Source organism: Solea senegalensis, linkage group LG3, assembly GCF_019176455.1.
Source record: "Solea senegalensis isolate Sse05_10M linkage group LG3, IFAPA_SoseM_1, whole genome shotgun sequence".
Lineage (NCBI taxonomy): Eukaryota > Metazoa > Chordata > Actinopteri > Pleuronectiformes > Soleidae > Solea > Solea senegalensis.
In genome coordinates, this window is record NC_058023.1 from 21,897,063 (window position 1) to 21,917,065 (window position 20,003).

At 40.6% G+C, this 20,003-nt stretch overlaps 1 protein-coding gene across 1 annotated transcript in view; it reads left to right on the top strand.

The window, feature by feature from the left end:
- The first annotated feature begins 1,509 nt into the window (after positions 1 to 1,509).
- Positions 1,510 to 20,003, top strand: part of large1 (LARGE xylosyl- and glucuronyltransferase 1) — a 112,714-nt gene continuing 94,220 nt past the window's right edge. Inside the window, exon 1 of the mRNA XM_044022763.1 lies at positions 1,510 to 2,127. The gene's annotated coding sequence lies outside the window, so the exon portion shown is untranslated. The remainder of the gene's footprint in view (positions 2,128 to 20,003) is intronic.

Here is a 20,003-nt window from a genome sequence, read left to right on the forward strand (position 1 = left end):
TTGAAGCACACTGACAGAATTGTGTGCCTTTTACAACACAACCATCACAATTTGGTTGAAATTGTAGAATTGAACTGCGCGAACTAGACTAGAACTAGACTCTGTGGCTGCAATCTTTTTGTGACTTGCTCGCAAACTATTGGCTGCAGTTGCTGTTTCACCAGCGTACGCCTCTCTAAGCTTGTTGTGAAAACGTAAGTCATGCACTGTTAAGAGTGCAGACAGGGTGTGTACGGATAGACTGGTAGGTTACTGACGGACGAGTGCATATGTGCAGAGACTAAAGACTGTTTTGTTGAGGAGTTAATGGTCTCAAACGTGTCGTTTTATGTTATGTTTGGGGGAAAATAGACAATAAAGCGAACCACATATGCGTTGACACTAGTGAAATTGACAGCTGGTGTCATCCACTGGTGCCTGCATGGTTGCTTGGGATGGATTTTGAGCCAATGGGCCCCTGGGCACAGACTGGAAAAATCCCATTAGGGCCCCGTTCAGTAATCCATCTTTGAGGTTGCAGGTGAACGACAGGTGTTCATTAATGAACTGGATATGAAGAGGATGTCAACAAATACCATACAAATTGTTTAAGAAACAATTTGCCAACCTTAGCTATGAGGGCTGGCACTAATATTTTGGTTTGTGGCTTCACAATAAAAGAAAAGTGCACACTGGTGATAAAACATGTCCTACCATTGAAGTATTACCCCTTCCAGTAAATACACGACACCGTAGTTCTTCTGTCACTGATGAATTTATTGTGGTTACACTTTTGTCACTTGCGTCTCAATCCACCGTAAAACTATCAAAACAATAAACAAACATGATGAGCACATAATCATGTCATGAGATACACAAAAGAAAATCTAAATGCATGACAGCAAATGTTGAAATAAACATACTTGGCTGACTGCACATAACTGCGAAGGAATAAGTCAAGAGGAACAAAAAATATCTTCCAACAAAAAAAACAAAAACGAACGAGCAGTATAAGATTCTCATAAACTGGAAAGTTAAGCTAACTTCTTCAGCATTGATACTGCTTGCAGATTGTGTTCAACTTAACGTGTCCCCTGCACAACAAACTTAGAAAACACTCCTATATTCACAGAAACGAACAAAATGAATTAAATAAATAACATAATTTATGGGAGCTAAATAAAGACACAGTTACTTTTCCACAGAACTGTGTTTTTTATTTATTTTCACAATAAGCACTACAGCATGAAAAACACTGTTTTCTTCATTGTGTTGGATACACTTTTCATTATTTACACACCAACTTCCTCAAGTATTAAACTGCAATGCCATATTTTCTGTGATATTTCAAGATTCGTGTCAGAATTTCCACGTTTCGAACAAAAATATTGGACGGGCAAAACGAAAATGCACCAAAAACGAATACCCACCTGGTGAGTCCGGTCCAGGCTCCAGTCCGCTGCGATCCGCTCCTTCTCTTCCCCTGCCCCTCTCTCTGAGTGCGGTGCTGTGATTGGACGCTGGCTGCTTGTCAGGAAGAAAGAGCTGCTGTGTTGAGGCCGAGTTTCCAGACACAAGCTGGAGCAGGGCGACAGCAAAGTGCCCCTGTGGAGACCCTATCCACTCACACTGCACACTCGCGGGGCTTTTTTAAGCAGCTGAGCGGCAGCGGAGAACCGACACAGTCTCTGGAGCTCCTGCTGCTGAGGCCGCCGCGGACCCGTTACTCTCCCCCAGGCTGCGTGTCGCGGTGCCCGCTGCTGTTGCTGCTGGTCGCAGTATAATACTGAGCCGCCGCTATTATCGACACGGAGTGGTGAAGAAGGCAGCCGTGTAGCGACGCAACAACAGGCATAAAAGAGACCGAAGTGCTCCATTAGGCCGGAGGGACCACGTCAACGGCCCGGGTTGCTGCTGCTTCTACCGGCAGCCGGTGCTTATAAGTGCGGAGGCTGATAAACAAGCAGACAGCGCTTCAACTACAGTGAACAAGTGAGCGACTGAGCTCCGGCTCGTTTTAATGCGCAAGAGGAGCTGTTATGACCGAGCCAGAGACACCGTGCTCCGTGTAAAGGGAACCAGCACCTCATGAGAGCGGATTTATTTGACTGAAAGCAGCGGTTTTTCAAGCCTGTCTCGCGGCATCAGGTAAAGTGGAAGCAGCAGTTATTGGACACACAGGCAGGGCGACCGTACCTCAGCGGTCCCATTGTAGCCACTTTAAAGCGCTCGTCCCCGCTATATATTTTTGGCACCACTTGTGTGTCTGTTCACTTATAACCTCAAAAAGTCCTTGTGCTCACATCAATGTATTTATGCACACGCACGTGTGCGCGTGTTGAATCAGAGAAGCAGGGCAATAAATGCTGCAGATTAAGCTTTATCTCCCGTCCTCCAGAAAATTAAAGGAGCGGAATAAGGCTCCTTTAATTCCCCCATGAACAGCAGTGAGTAACGGAGGGGCAGAGGATTAGCAGGGCTCGGGTTCGCCCGGTCAAACCCTCCCCGAGTTTCACCCCGCTGACGCATTCACACTGTCCGCCTTAAAAGTCTTGTTGTTTGTTGTTGTCATTTAAGATAAGTATGCTAATGCTCGTCTCGTGCCTGTCGACTTGCCGTGCGCGTGCTGTATGCGTGCACACGCACACAGTAGCAAATACTATAATATGCACTTAAAGCAAACAACCTTACTTTAGCTAACACCTGTTTGTTACTCTTAGTGAAGTGTTATAACTAAGCCAATGATAATTAGCTACATGTGCATAAGCTGAGTAATTACTGTGCGATCCTGTTAAAAGGTAATTTGCGTAGACTGGGTCGAGGGCCACAGGTGGATCAGTGGAGATATATTTTGCACAGCCAAATACATTCGATTTTTTTTCCCCCCCAGCCTTTTACATAAGATGTATTAAACAGCATGCTTAAAACGAAGTTTTCTACCATGTACAAATAATGACATCTCTTGAAAATAGCAATTTTACTTTTTTTGGTTACCAAGTTATTATCAGACCAAAATCCCAAATTGAAACAGTACAGTCTGAATATAGCAAAGACTGCAATTTATCACAACTCAAGCCATAAGTGAATGACATGCTTATTTTTAATGTCAGAGCTGTTGTGGTTATTGTTAGGCAGATCTTTGCATCAGCAAATAAAGATGTTATTTCAATCTACTACTCAATCAATATACAACTGCGGCTAAACTTTAATTAAAGAGTTATATTGCTAAATCCAATTGCTCGTGTAATATCTGTTTGTAAATTAGCATCAATGTGATAATTTCCCTAAATTGATCAAGACTCGAGATTACTTTATTGTTCAGTGCGCTGGTTGAAACAGAGCTTGGTGTGTACATGGTTAAAGAAGAAAAAATAAAAGATGAATAATACACATCACACACTGTAAATACACACACCCGTTCAACAGGCACCAAGTGTCAATGTATGCCTTTGAAAAATAAAATAAATAAAAAAAGAATAGCGCACATGTTCATCCCTATTACGTACTATAAAATGTAAGTGTAATTTCTGTTGTCCTGCAACAGTCTTTGATAACAGTTTTCCCCGTCACCATATATTACATTTTACCCAGTCCAAACGAAAGTGCTCATTTATTTATTTATTTGTTGAAAAAGGAACCAGATGCAGAATCCACTGATCTGTACGCGTGTGTTACTGCTGATTTCCAACATCAGACCTGCTATGATGTCTAAGCACTCATCGCATTTACATGACATCATATGAGAAAAGCCATGTGAAAGAGAGGCTGTAGGGTGATGCCATGCTGAAATTTAGCCCACATAATAACTGAATTGCTTCTTTTTTTTTAATGAACATCTGGAGTCAGAAAGCTGTGATGATGATGATGATGATGATGATGACGATCATTGTTGAAGCAATGCATGGTTTGTAAAGACACTGATTCCTCCCTCATGCCAAACCCATCACGGCTCCTGTTATTTCTGACTAGAACTTTCTGGAAGTCGGAGCTTTCTCGCAGTGTCCCTCTGTGTTTGTTCAGTGTGTTTTTAATTTTGTGTGACCTTTCTTTGTGTAATGGTGCTTGAGATTGCTGTTTTTCATCACTGTGTGTCTATCTGTGCAAAAAGAAACTAGGCACACTGACTTGTGTTGCAGTCACAGTGCGTGTGATATAGAAAAATACAGAAAGAAGGTTTAGTTAAGTCCTTTAAAAAAATAATGGCGTTTGAAAGACGAACATTGCAAGAGAAGCCCCGACTCGATCAACTGCAGTTACGGTTCAAAAAACTATATGTATTCAATTTACAGAAATGAAACAGAGGCAGCAAACTCTCATGCATGGGAAACTGGAAGCAGTGACTTGATTTTTGTTTGAAAAGGATCTTAAATTATTAATTGTATGTTCTTAGACTAATAGATTCCTGGGTTGATCTTATCTACTCCAGTCCAGAGCTCAAATATTTGCCTCAAGCCTGTTTGCATTGTTGCATCAAACCCCCCCCCAAATCCCTTAAATTCGGAGATTGGATGTCGGAAAAAGAAAAAAAATCCAATTAGATCCGTAAACCCTTAATATTATGGAAATGCTTCACTAATCACATGCAGTCTGCCACCACCATCATTTGATCAGGACATGAGTGAGGGCTGGCACACAGTTAAAGAATTGTGTTTTTTGAAATAGTATGTTATAGTTAAGCGGTAAATGTGTCAGCACAATGTCTTATTTACAGCTAAGTTGTTTTTAAAAGGCTTTATCATACTGATATTAGTATTGGTCTGTCAGTGTGGTTGTGATATTGGACACAAAAAGCGATATCGAGTCATGCCTAATAATTATATTAGCAAAATAAAATGACAAAAATGGCCTTGAGAATTGACAAAAACTGCACTCAATCCAGTTGGCCAAGGCTGGTGCACATTAATCGAATAAGCTATTTAGCAGGGCGCATGCCACGCTGCTGAGTGGCACACTGAGGTTCCAGCCTCCTTAGATGGTGTACAGAGAGGTGCTTATGGCAAACAGGTCAATATAGGCTCTGAACTACTAGATGGCATATGAAGAAAAAAGGGTCTGTTACTGGGGGAAAGCAGCTTTTCCTGGATTATTTAGATCAGTGGTTCTCAAACGTTTTATACCAAGTACCACCTGAGGAAAAAAAATGGAGCTCTCGAAGTCGCACCATTATCACCGACGTTAAAATACAGTGGTGTAAATGGGCCGAGCAAAGTCAGCTACAGACTTTTCACAGGAGGCAGATTTATTCCCAATCTCTCATCATCATCATCCTCTTCCCTTACATATACCCTAATTAAGACATACTGAATTTAGATTAATATGGAGTGAGATATAAGGTGACTCTAATTATTATGATTTAATTTACTGATATTTTAATTTCAACATTGCCTATTTTGCGATCCAAATTCCTCAGCTCCACTCCGATCACATACCCTGCAATATACAGTATGTTATGCATTAAAAAGTGAAGATGGCGGATAGATGTTGTGCGCCAGGATGAATCACCAAAGGTCTCGAGGACAGCGGAGGTGGATCACTGATATAAAGCAGACTCAAAGTGAGCACTTCTTACCATGTGCTGCTTCCAAGTCAGCAGTTAAAGGGGGACTTCAGGGATAAGTAACTTAAAATGGTTATCACATTTTTACTCTTCTTACTGATGTTTTAGTGCTTGTAATGTAAATCCTTACTGTATTTTGACACACATTATGACACATTTTTATCCTTTTAAGTTTCCCCTTAACTGTTTACTGTAAGCTGCAGGTCTGGATGCCAACTTCAATGTTGTGACATCAATCCAACGCTAATTAACTGTAATATTTTGTTAATTTTACATGCTTTTATTGTGATGTGTAAGCGTTCTCCAGAGGATAATGATGTACATTTTATCAGGAAGTTGAAGATGTTGTCATGCTTCAGATCTGGAATAATGTCCGTGCGGGCTGTTTCTATACTTACACCCGTAGGTATTGTAAGGGTCACATATATTCAGTCAGGAACTGATTTATTGCTTGATCTCAGTGGATTTAAGGAACTCTTAAAGCTCAGAACCAGCACTGGTAGTATTCATTTTTCAGAAGCTTTTTCTTACTTGATTTAGACACTTTTTAGGGGTCAAAAACTGACCGTGATTTGGAAATCAAAATCTCCATCTCACCTGGTATCCAGTATTGAATCAGTATTTATAGTCATTCATAAGGTTAGAGGCTCACTCTTAATGGAAATGGTGGTTGTATGTACAGCAAACTGTCCTGCTCTGTCCGCTGCTTCATTGACTTCCACCATTCAGGCCCGCAATCCACATTTCAGGTCATGCACTCATCACCATGTAATCACTGCAGATATTCTGGGAGTGAGTTTGTGCCCCTCTGCTGGAGAAGACTTCATGCTTTCAAATGACTGCTGCTTTTGGATTGATGAAGCTCACAGCGTCGTGTGTTTTGATCTCCACAGATAGCCAGGTGAAAGTGAGGAGTCTGTTCACCGCTGGGCATGCTCGATGTAGTCACTGCTGGACTGTAGACGGCTCAGTGTCTCTGTTTTTGGACTTGTCTCTTCACGTCTTCCAAGCGAGACGGAATACAATTGTGTCATATTGCTGTCTCTGCGTGTTCATCATCCAAGAATTTCATTAAAGCGACTGGGAGCCTGAGCAGCAATAACTGTGGACATAACTTAACATTTGCCTTTATTCACTCTTCATGGATCTCTGCAGAAGTTCTTGTCATCTGCAATGTCGATTTGGCTTTTAGAAACCATGCATATATATATGATCCATGTAATAAATGAGTGAACAGACTGTGGCAGCCCCGGAATAGTTTAATCCCACCACACTCTCATAATGAAGTGAAACATTTTCTTTCTTTCCGTAACGCAAACGATCGTGTGACTTGTTTTGCTTTTTCGCTGCGTTGTGGATCAGTTTCCAGTCGTAAGTTCAGTGTTGTTTGCCTTGTGCTCACTTGTGCATGTGCCGTCATGCTGTCACGCGCCTGTGTTAGCGCCAACAAAGTCATTACCATCCACACAAACGGCAAGACCTCTGTCGCACATAGCTGTGCATGAATTGTGACGATTCACGCAGGAGAAAATGTGACCAAATCCAATGGGAACTGTTTTTGCACGTTACATTTCGGACAAAATGGAAGCTCCAATAAAGGGATGTCACCCCAGCCAGCATGTTAATGAGGGCCCCATAAGGGTTATATTGACAATATGGGTCCCAAGTGGGTTTGTACCCAGTTTCCATGGTGGCCTCTGCTGTGGGCTTCTCATCTTGTGTCCATGTTACTGAAACCATATGGAACCTGCATAATTTGCCCACTTAGTACCCACTTGGTACCCAAGTAGCATGAAAAGTGTACAAAGTGCTCGTGAGCCATGAACAAATTCACTTGGAACCCATATTGTCAGCCTGAATATAAACCTTATGGGGTCCACATGGACATGCTGACTGGGATGATACCACTTTTCCTGTTCGACTGATACGATTACTGATATCTCAAGCTTGATTATCTGCCAATACTAATATCAGGCCAATACAGTCGTTTTAGACCTTTTAAACCATGAAGCTATTAACATTTTTTGCTAGCCAATTCAAGCTATTTCACAGCCATAATTCTCCAACTGTGTGATAAATATTCTTCCCCCATAAAGAAGAAATAAACAGCCACTTATTCACAACTTTACAGACTGTGCACAGTGAAGTAATATGATATCTAGTATTTCTGGATGGTACTGGATTTGACATTTTTATTTGTTGGCTATCCGATCCAGTGATTTTGACCATCGGTATCGGCTCATCTCTACTCCAATCTCAGCAGATAACTCTTCAAAAGTTGCTCCGGACAATCAAAAGTGCTGAACCCAAAGTTGCCCAGTGAAATCTATACAAATGATTTGCCTAGAAGTGCTCTGATCAGACCATTGTGTTCCCCAGGCGTTCGCCATATCAACCATTTTAGCTTTCATGATGACAATGGCATCATTTATATATCCAATGCCAGCTTAATTTGTAAAGCACTTTAAAACAACCACAATGGACCAAAGTGCTGTACAGAATAATAAATAAAAGACAGAATAAATTAGAGACATAAAAGCTCACACGGGCAATACGGATGCACTTGCCCTAATGTGCATAATGTTATTGATAGAAACAGATGTCTTCATATTTATCAGATAATGAGAAATGCATTTTAAAATGTGAAAAAGTTGGATGGAAACCCAGTTTGTGTGCGCACAGTTTTAGTATGCGTCTAAAAATCAAATCTATATAATAGATTAATATTTAGTAGAACACAATCACTTCCAGTTGACTTGGTGTGGTACTGCTTCATGGTGATCCAGTTTGCCCTAGAGCTTGGCCCAAACATAGTCATCACCTTCCACTCCTATTTGTAGGCTTAAATACATTTCACATCGAAATGAATTTACCATGATACATAGTTAACTACTGAAACAAACAATTAAACACTCAGTCAACAGAAAATGAATCAATTCTGTTGATAATTGATTCATTATCTCAGTTATTTTTCACCCCATGAGGTTTTTACGTTGTCTGATCCCAGCTTCTGTTGCTTTTTCCTTGGTTTGCCTGTGGACTTTGGACTGAGAGTTTCGATGGAACAGGACATCGGAAAGCTCAATCGCTGCCTCAGACTTATAATGTGTGAACTGTTTTTGGAAATGTTGTTGAGCAAAACATGCCTTTTGTGTATTGTGAAATCTACATTTTGGGTTGTGGTTTTTCAGGCTGGTTAATGGAAATAATTAGTAGCTTCAGAAATCAATGTAATTATCATGCTTCCTCAGGCATCGATTGGTCCGTTCTCTCTCAGGCTCCTTTTCACTTTTTCATGCGAACGACTCGGTGCTACAGGCTTTTTCTTCCCTTTTTGTACAATTATCACGTCTCGTCCTGTCTGTGTGACAGCAAAGTCTTCACCCCTCCTTCCATGTGTGGCCATTTGGGACAATCGCAAACACTGTTGCCTTCCAATTTGGTCAAATGACGTCAAGTGCAAACTTGTTGTCTCACATACCCTCGTCCGATGTGTCACCAATCGTTCCTGCTGTATAGATTACTTGACCCCATTTCTCATCTCTATCAGGGTCTGCTGGGACCCTGTTTGTTTTGGTCTAGTACTTTCTATGGCCCCAGAAATGATGTGCTGTTAACTATTAATGTGGATTGAGACTCATGTTCACATTCAAACAGGTAATGAATTATAAAAGGACAATAACAAATACCAAATTCATTTATTTTTACCCTGCAAGAAAGCAGGATTTTGTTTTTGTCCCTGTCTGTCTCTCTTTATGTGGGCAAATTACTTCAACAACACATGAGATAATTAGGTTTTTTTTTTTATTTTCACCAACCTATTACATGGAAGTAGGGGTGCAACAACTACAGGTTGTAATGCTATGATTTTTGTCTGCGGAAAAACCACAGTACAATTAGAATTTGTGGTTATTTTTCAACACAAATCTCATCTTTTATTAGAGGTTTTGTTGCATTGTTCCTGGCCTGGATAACATGTTGTTTTGTTCACTGCTTATACATGACTCACAATCATCCCACCTCAGTTTTTCATTAAGCATCTTGCCAGTAATTAGTCTTGGGCTTACCTTCAAATGTTTATGCGCAGCTGGATGGAAATGTCAAATATGTCGCAATATACGTATGTGATGGAGCCTTTAGCTTTTTTCTGCAGTTTGTGCACATTGGGTATCCGTCTTCTAGGATCATTCTTTGAGTATCTAAAATGCTTCCGTACCAATGACGCAAGACTTTTTTTTTTCTGGGTGAAACAAAGCTTAAGTGCTTGGTCCCTTGGTTATTGTGTAGTTAATGTAGCGGTGTCGCTTTTTATTTACTTTTCAGTGGCAACGAGCATTAAGGGTGTAGTCCTGAGGTGGGCCACTAACTATGCTGAAGTGTGGTCCAGCGTTTCAAGCAAACAATCTTGTCGCCACGTGGCACATTAAGCTGTTGCGCCATGACTTATGTTCCACCTGCAGTCTGTCAGTTGCACCTGGAGTCATTTATTTGTTGAATTTTCCTCACCATGCTACTGTTGTTCATGGAATAAAAAATTCAGTTTTGAGTGTGACCAGAAAAACATTACTATATAATTGTGATGTTTTAATCACTGTTAATAATATATCTTTTTATATTTGCATACTTTGGAGAGTATCTAAATGATTATCTTTAGGAGCTAGTTGGTCAAAGGACAGTGTCAAATCTTATAAGTCACAATTGTCATTGCGGCAAAGCTGTATTTAAGGAGTATGCGGCAGTGCACTCTCACTTTAAGTCTGGTCTATTTTGATGCTCTATTCATTAACATGTAAATGATCATTTAAATAGCAAGAAATGGCTCCTGTTATGGTTAAGTCAGAGTTATGCAACTATTCTTCAGTCACGGTATTTCAACTATTTTACTCTCCTGGATCCACAAACTCTGGGTTATATGAAGACTTTTTTTACTTTACTAAAAAATATCAACTTATCGGTTATTGGTATTGGAATCGGCCACGAGAAGCAATGGTCTGTTACCGGTATCGTGTTGAAAGTGTTCATATCATGCATCCCTAGTATTTACTTCTAACTTACCAAGTTCAGTTTTGTACAACCAGGGGGAGTGCCACCCTAATTTAATGGCAGGGGAAACACTTATTTCCTTCTCATAAAAGAACAAAAGAAACCAAAGGTATTCACATTTAAGAAGTTGAGAAATGATTAGTCCTTTTGAGAAATCCATGGCAAATGTCAATCTATCCCAGGTATCGATAACCCCTTTTACAAACGGCAACACAACTGCCACACACATCGCCAACCCCAACAATTAATTTCACAAATGGACCTATTAAAGTGCTCTACGTATTATAGAGTGCATCCTCACACACAGAGAGGTTCCATGATTTGTTTCACAGTTTGTTCAGCAGTGAAATACTGCTTGGCACAGCGATCTGCGAGCCCTGCTGGTTTGGAGGGACGGCACCCTTTACCATCTGCTTGATGGTAACAACTCATGTGCTCTAGAGAGGAGCTTTGCTTCCTCCCCACTAATTGTCTGTCCCCTCCTCACAAGTCAGGACTCGCATATCATTGTTGCGCTGGGGGGGGGGGCAACAAACTAGGACTTGAAAATTAGAGGAAAACACTTTTTTTTGGCGATTTTTCTGAAAGGTATGTAACATTTCTGCATACAAATGTAAAATTATGATGCTATTGTAATGTTCATTCTAAGTATTGGACTTATAATGCTCCTCTGGACTCTTCACAGATCTGTGAATGGAACAGATGGAATTTGGGAACAAAAACAATAAGAGTCCTTTCAGTGAGACACAGGACGTGTTGTGTTTGTGACACCTGCGACAGATTGACCAGCTGTATGGAGGAATTTATCTTACTCTCCTGTAGGGAGCGAGAGTGTTGTTAGACTGTGGGAGGAAGCCGGAGAACCCGGAGAACCCGGAGAAAACCCACGCACACACAGGGAGCACATACAAACTCTATGCAAAAAGGCCGGGTCTCGAACCTGGGTACTCTTGCTGTGAAGGCAAAAGTGCTAACCACTACACCGACCGTGTGGCCCTCAGGTGATACAGACTCCTAAAAACACAATTCCATTGTTTGGCCATACATGCCCCCCCTAAATTTTATAAAATGGACCATTTATAAATGCTTTATTCTAATGCAAGGTTGATAATGTAATGATTTATATCCAGTTTTTTTTTTTTTTTTTACTTTCAAAAAAGCCTTTGCAATTTACTAAATGTGTTTTTTCCAATTGCTGTTAGTTGTTCATTCATTGATTCAAAAAATGTGGGCCTATAAACGGGCAAACAATCCAGGCTTTCTTTACTTTACTGCAAAAAAACTGCAAAGCTGATTGTAATTGAGTCAGGTTTGTCATCCGTCTCCATGACGACATATAGACTTTTAATCTGAAATCAGTGAGTGAAAGAAGTTAGTCATGCTGCTTTTTCAATCAGCCACAGAGGAAGAACAGAAAGCCTGGTCATGAACTTCTCTGGAGGATGGATTATAGGCATCACAGACAGGGACAGGGGAGCCGGCTGCCATCATTAGGTAAGACGCAGTTTGAGAAATCAACATCAGGGTTCTGCATGGGTCAAGGTTTCCAGTGAAGATCTCAGTTTTGCGATGAGGTGAAAGTGTTTCAGGTTTTTCAAGTCCAACAAATATTTTTCAGCGAATTAAGTGGTGGCCAGAATAGTGGACTCGTGGTCAATAAGACAAAATGGATCTATGTCAGGTGATTGGAAGGCAGCTTCTCAGCAGCATACTAATTCTCCAGGAACCTGGTCAGAATGGAGATAACCTACATTTAATCAATAGCTGGTGACTTTGAGTGAATAATGGGGTTGGTGTGTGATGCTGTGAAGAGCATAGCCGGTGAAATGTAATAGTGTGACTACTGATAGTGTTGTTTGGTGTTTGCCAGCTGTGCAGATGCAGTGGGGGCCGACCATTCACTGGCCCGAAGAGATGCTGGAGAAATAACCTCTGACATTCACTCTGAATGGAACAGCCATGGTCTTTCCATTCTCATTCTGCTGCGGGCCTTCATGTGGGAGTCATTCAGAGGCTGGACACCAGTAGTGTGACCATGGTTGGCAGTAAACAGACATGACGGCTGTTTACCACTGTCTGTACATGTTTATGTCTAACGCAGCAGCAGAGTTGTCAGTCTGCCAGTACTGGGCCTCGGGCTCTGCGCCCTAGGACTGTGGTGGTACGTATTTATAGACCTAAACACAATCAAAGGTTCCCATGTTGGAATGTTTGTTTTTAAGCGGCAGACGCAAGAAACGCAACACTTTGTCAGCTGTGCATCGGTAATGGCCACAGGCGTGTTTGCATGAGCAGAAAGCGCACTTATCTCTCTGTGGACGTGGAACGAAGGAGGTCTGGAGAGACCCTAACATCAGTGTTTCCACATGCAAATCCCAAATCTCTGTTTTCCTGTCCATCAGTCCCTCCCAAACATTATCTTTGTTACTAACCTACATACCCCCGCGCTTCTTTTGCGAGTGCCAAGTTCATCAACATTACTCGCTGGTGTATGTATTTTTGTTTCTGTTCGACTTTTGACATCTTGATAGCGAATAGCGACTTGAATTAATGTCCACGTAGACTCCTCTTTGTCATTTTCCTGACTAAAAAGGACTATTTACTCTATACTGCCCCCACAATTTCAGTTGGTATTGCTCTGTTTCTTCCAACTTCTCCTACAACATTCACAATGATGGACTTCATAAAAGCAAACTACTTTTTTTAAAGTATAAATGGGCATTTTTGATCAACACCCCAGGGCTAATGCTAGCACAAAGAACAGTTGTGCAAACAAAAGGTCGGATATTGTCAGAACTTAACAGGTCGTCCAACTTTGTCGCTTACTCTTGACGAAGCGCCCTCCTTCTTCACTCAGCCTGTTTAGATCTGTGGAATTTTCCTGAGCAAATACAACATCAGTCCGCCATATTGCTATAATAGCACAAGAGCCGGGTATACCATGGTATGGAATGATTTGACGATTCCTCTACTAGTTTTTGCTTGGAAGACTTTAAAAAAATGTAATTAGAATTAGATTTAAGATAAAAGCCATGAGTGTTTATCAGGCAAAACAAATAAATAATAATCAGCTGCTTGTGTCAGTGTAATGTGGATGCTTTGTGTACCTGACAGAGCTCATGTAATGAGACCCGATCCAGTAAACTGTTACTTAGCGTGTATTAGAGTCACGTCACAGCTCTGTGACACGTGTAACATTTCCTTCATGTCTCATGAGTCCTCCACAGGTCCTTCATCACTTTGCCAGGAAAGATGTCACTGCCAAGGACGTGCGCTATTGATTTTCACAGAGGAGGCTTCATATTGAGCCACTGGGATGTCTCGAGAAAACCGCACTGTGCAGCTTACACCAGATGTAGCCCTGTGTCTAATAGATCTGCTTCGCTTTTTAAAGTAGGGATGCGCTGATACTATAGAGTGCGAATACGATGAGGTAAATTTGCGTACTTAATAATACCAGGACGGCAAAAAAAAGTAGTTTAGAATTTTTTATTTGCCTCACTGTGACCGTTCACATAAAACAACATTAGATACTATTATTTTGAAGGGTAAGATTGGATTTTTACTTTGCGAAGCAATGAACAGTTGGCTTCTATTCAAATAACCAAACCACGGTGTTAATAGTGTACGGTGCGGAGCATAGGGCTGCAAATAACGATTCATCTGTCTATTTTTAAAATGAACTTACTACAAACTCGCCGTGAATCTCCTTCACCGATGGCTCCAACGTGCTGCCGCGCCATGCGAGATCAGCTGTGCACATTTTCCACCGAGCTGCTCGTGTAAAGTGCTCCCATACTTCTGACAACTTTGGTCTTCCATTTTTCTCTCTCTTAATGTTGTTCTCTGCTGTGTCCGCTTCTTCCAGAATCGCGGAATCTCTTCTTCTTCTTCTTCTTCTTCTTTTACGGCAGACAACATCCAGCTCAATGGCGCTTACTGCCACAGCTTTGGTTGGCTTTACACATTAGGGGGTAGCAACTGTACGTGTAATGACAAAGAGCCAACTAATCGATTACTAAATTGGTTGCCAACTATTTTAATAATCGATGTTAATTGATTTAATCGATTAGTTGTTGCAGCCCTAGCAGAGCACATAGTTTTCCTACTTAATGTACTATCATGGCCCTTTTGCAAGTTGTTCTAGTGTGTACGATTTGGTTTTTGTCAAAATAAGATCAAGTATTTTCCATTGGGCAACACTGGGTTGGGTACACTGTTGGTGCATTGCCATCCTGAGGCAGCAGAAAGCCACTGTACCACAGACCAGTAAAAACCTGGTCTTAACATATGCGGGGTTCGCAATGCACGTACGCTCTGCTTGTTGTCTCTGTAGTTTTCTCCTCCTCCTTCGCTTGTGTAAGTTTATGCACGTACGGCCATTTATCATTGTTTGCGCAAGCCTTGGTTTGTCTGTTTGGGCTTCTGTAGTGTCATGGTGACATAACTTTTAAGCACATATATATGTATACTAGAGCTGAAACAATTAATCGATTTATTAATTGATTACAAAATGAATTGACAACTATTTTGGTAATCGATTAATCGGCTTGAAGCTTTTTTTCATGATTTAAATAAGATTTAAACAAGATTAAATGTCAATATTTTCTTCATTTCTTTGCTCTGGATAACAAAGAAATCATTAAAAGTCAATCATTTTGGTTTGTGGACAAAACAAGACATTTGAGAACATCATCATTTCCAGGTATGACAAATCGACAGATGGATCGATTATGATAATCGTTCGTCGCAGTATACATTAATGTATACATTTATACAAGTAGTATATTCAATTTCTGCCAATGAAGCCTCACTGAATGTTTCACAATGGACTTGAAAGAGTCATATTTTTCCAATCTGCGATGCAAAAAACAAAAATTGTTTCGTGATTTCATACAATTTTTTTTTAATTACTATTGGGAAACACAATTATTTTGGGCCAGAATAATCATAACATGAAATTTTCACATCATGCCCAAGTCTAATTGAGAGTTTGTTACAGTCCTTGGACATTTCCCAGAAAGCTTCGTTTCTTTTTTTACCTGCAAATATTTTGAGGCCAACCAACCAACCAAAAATAATAAAAAAAAAGCAACTTTTCCTGAACTAATGGTGCTTCTTGTTTTCTGACAACAACAAAGAACTTTAGCCAGAGAGAAAGATGTGGAGGGGGAAAAAAAATCACCATGAAGATGAATGATTCAGTGGTCTTTTTTTTCCCTTTCTTCTGCCTCGCCTCCAGCCCAGAGTTGGCCGAGATTAATTGCTTCATCTGGGCCACTGAGGGTCTGCATCCCTCTCAACTTAACTCCAGTTTATCTTCAAGCTGTTGTATCTGTACAGTGCTGCTTCATAGGAGAAGCTCAAATAGTGGGTGTAGCTGGGAGAGGTTGTCAGCCGCTGAGTTATAACCAACCACTCAACTGAGAGGATCGCCTCGAACGGCTGCGAGTGATGTTTGCGCTGGTGCAGCGATTAAAGGGAAACATTTTCGGAGACTTAAGGAAGATGTAGAGGATACACTCCGTCCCAAGAGACCGCAAACAATTTCTCTCTGAGTGCACTTTGAGTGGAGAACAGATTGTCGCTCCCCATGGAAACGGAAGCTTTGCGTATCCCGAGTTGAACCTTGACTGATGAATGTTTGGAATGATTTCAGGGTTTCAGTTTCCTCCACCATTAAAAGAACGACACAGTAGAAGGATTTTCCCTTATTTGACAGCTGAATAAAAAGGGGGGTTGGACCTATTCCAACAGCTTTACACTGTGTTTTTCTGTTACTGACGCTCAACTGAGGCCATGATGGAGGAAAAAACCCCACAATTTGCTTGTGTTGCTTATGCTAAATCCAATGCTTAAATAGTATGATAAATTCTTCTTAAGTTATCTACTGTCCCAGACAAAAGCAAAGATAAGAGGTCAGGAGAAAAGACTTTTGACTGATTCTGATTTTGAGTATAAATAGGGATGCACCCGTTTCATACAGTTGAACCATAATCATTCACACTCACGTTCTCCTACACATGAGAACAAGTTTAGGATAAAACACAATTATAACAGTATCATTTCTTCCATCCCTACAACCCGCTTTTTTAAAAAACGTTTTTTCAAAGTGAAACGAAGAAATCTCAAAACGCCAACTTCTCAAGGGTTTATACAAACAGTAGGCAACTGCGCGTGGCAGTGTACGCGTTCTTTCGCGCCACAACGGAATATTAATGAAAAAAAGTTTACTGCCAAGGTAACATAATGAAATGTAGGGCAACTCCCTCGGCAAAATCAATATATTATTCTGCATTCTATTCTCTGTGGGTACAACAGAAACCATTATGTACTCCTGTCAGGATAATTTGGATTATTTTGACCTTTGGCCACTCTGGCTTATCATGAGCGAGCGAGAGAACGACGGAGTCTTCACAGAGCAGAAGCGGCTCTTCATCATGCCTGTTTCTGGAGGCTTTCGTTTTTATTAATCACTTCCTCCTCTGCCGGGTCTCTTCTCTCCGTCTTGTCTGGATGGCGGAGGAGGCCACACTCTGCCTCTGGTGTCACCTCTTCACAGGAGAGTTATGAGGTGCTCCTGTGGCTCAGTGTAAAGGGCAATCTGGGATCAAACCACAAGTGACAGGTTTAATAAACCCTTCTCAAGAAGTGTCACAGTTTTCCAGAGCAGAGACCTTTTTTTTTTTTTTGTTCCCTTTCTCCCCCCGCTGCACGATATGAACTCGAATTCTTTTTTCCCCACCGACTTTTTTAAAGTATCAGGGAATTGATCTAAGAATCCGTTGAAGAAGACTATGAGTAGAGTAAATGATATAAGCACTTTCTGAGCTGTTTTCTGAACATAATTGGTTTAGTCCTCTGCCAATGAGGTTATATTTTCACCTGTGACTTTGTGTTGGTTTGTTTGTTAGCAGGATTTTGGAAGACTGCTAAAAGGATTCAAACTGTGTGTGTGTAAGCAGGAGCCCATTAATGTTTGTTGCAGATTCAGATAAGGACTACAGAGCCGGGAGTTGGCTTATTTGTAAGGCTTGATTGAATTTAGGGGGGTTGTTAGGCATTGGCTGATGTGTTTGCTCTACTTAGTGCCACTCTAGGTTTTATGCATTAACTGTATGTCTGGTCTATAATAACCCATCTGCTACACAACAGCAGGCGTGGGATGATGTGGAAATTGCATGTCATGATTATCCTGACCAATATTACAATAATTAATTTGTGATATTTGTAGAATAAAAAACGTTTTACATTATTCAACTGGCAAAAAAAACAACAATGAAGTTATCCAACTTCACATTTTGATTTGAAACATGGAAAAAAAGATTTAACCCCTGTAAAGGCTGACATGTTTATTAAAACTTATAACAATTAAAAAAAAAAAAAATTCACAATGTTCATTTTAATTTAAAAAAAAAAGTTTGATAATTGATCGTGTTTAGATATAGGACTCAGAAACCTGTGTAGCAAATATGATACAAATGGTTTTATAGGGTAAAATATAATAGGACTTGTGTCCTACGTTACTTTTGAATAACGTATTCCCCTCCTCGCCTGAGGCGGTGCTGCATCAAGAATTACTGAAGAAGAAGAAGACAAGACAAACAATGAACAAGAAAACTCGCTCGTCTGTTGGTGAATGTAGGGAAAGTTCTGTTTCTTCCACATAAGAGCAAAACATGGAGCGGCATCAAATCCTATGGTTTTGTGTGAACATACAACACATCAGACATTTCTCCCGGCTCTCGCTCTACACGCACGTATGTTTTGGTTGTGTTGACCCACAATTTCCCGCACTGTAGTCCGCTTTCCTCCATATAATAATCACTCAGATAATTCAAATTAGAAAAAAATTGAACTGAACTAACAACGATTATCGCATGGATGGAAAATCTTCACCGACCTCAGGTGTGTATTGAGAATGCAAACAGAGTTCCACACGCTGACTGGAGACCACGCTGCTGGACTAATCCCTAAATCCAGAAGTAATTACGAACAGGGCCACAAAACTGGCAGATTACTGGCCCACCAATCATGTCGTCTCACCAAATCCCTCAAGTTCAAACGTCTTCAGATATCACAATAGATGCTGAAGAATCGCCAGTGAATGTATCCGCTGCCGAACGTCATTAGACACATCTAAAAATGACTTGGACGTGCAGGACTTGATTTTAAATTGTCGTCACAGCTGCTTTGCTCAGCTCCAATCATTTTGTCCTCCATTACTTCATCCCAAAGTTGGGACATTCTCAACGCTGATCGACTTTCGTGACCCCTTGTTATGTGAACTCTTGTCACTGAAATGTCTCAGCTCTAATGAATGAAGCGGAGATGCGCGTCTTGACCCTCACGGCGTCCGGAAAGCTTGTTGCTGGCTAAATACTTAAATTTGGATGGAAGTGATGGACAATTCTCGTTGGGGAAAAAACAGCCTCGGCATAATGTGTCACACTATTCATACATTATCATTTTACACAGTTTCCATGGAGACCATGTATTTGTATAAAAGGAGTTATAGATCGCCCACCCCTATCTCAAACATCAAATAAAACCAAAGTTTAAATAAAAACACACACTGAATATTTAATATACCTATTGTCATCTGATTCCATACATTTTGCATAAATAAAGTATTTATTTGGAACACATTGCACAGCTTCCTGAAGTACATTGGTAGACCTTTGATGTACATGGACTGTGTTCGTGTTGGGTACCTTTTGTCCACCGTATTTACAGCCTCTGTAAATCAGCCATCTTTGAATATCTCCTGTCTGGGCCTTCCACCGCAGCAGACGATTCAATCAAGCGCTCCCTCCGTGTTTCCCCGCGGCCTTTTTTCGACCAATAAAACACCCTTCCATAATCATTGCTCATCACTTTTCATCACTTTTACTGTCAACACACAGTAATTTAATATTGAGTTGTGGATATAACTGTCCATTTCTCTTCACTTCCTGATGAGCCAGGAGGGAAGGCTTGTTATTGACATCTTGAGCAGTCACTATATCTCCAGTGTACGGTTATCACACTTCAGTTTGCCGTCATGGTACATGTTGAGTTTGACCAAGGAGTCAAAAGAGGTTTCAGGGGCTGTCTTGGTTATTTCTTGTCGAGAAAGAATAGCTTTGACTATTTCTGGTCAAAGTCGACCAATCACCATAACTACTAGTTGACTGAGCAATTGGTTTGGCATTTTTTTCATTATTGGCATAGGAAAACTGACCAGTTATTGACCGATTGAATGATTTTTATCTATTTATTTATGCTGCTGCTCTCATTTTTTGGACTGGGGAAAGTTAATAGATATAAAGTTGCAGGAAGTGATGTGACATAGTTTATAGTTGATTTATTGTTGTTTATTTATTAAAACAATCTATATACAGTAAACTGTGATGTTTAATCTGATGAAGGAAAAACAAAATTG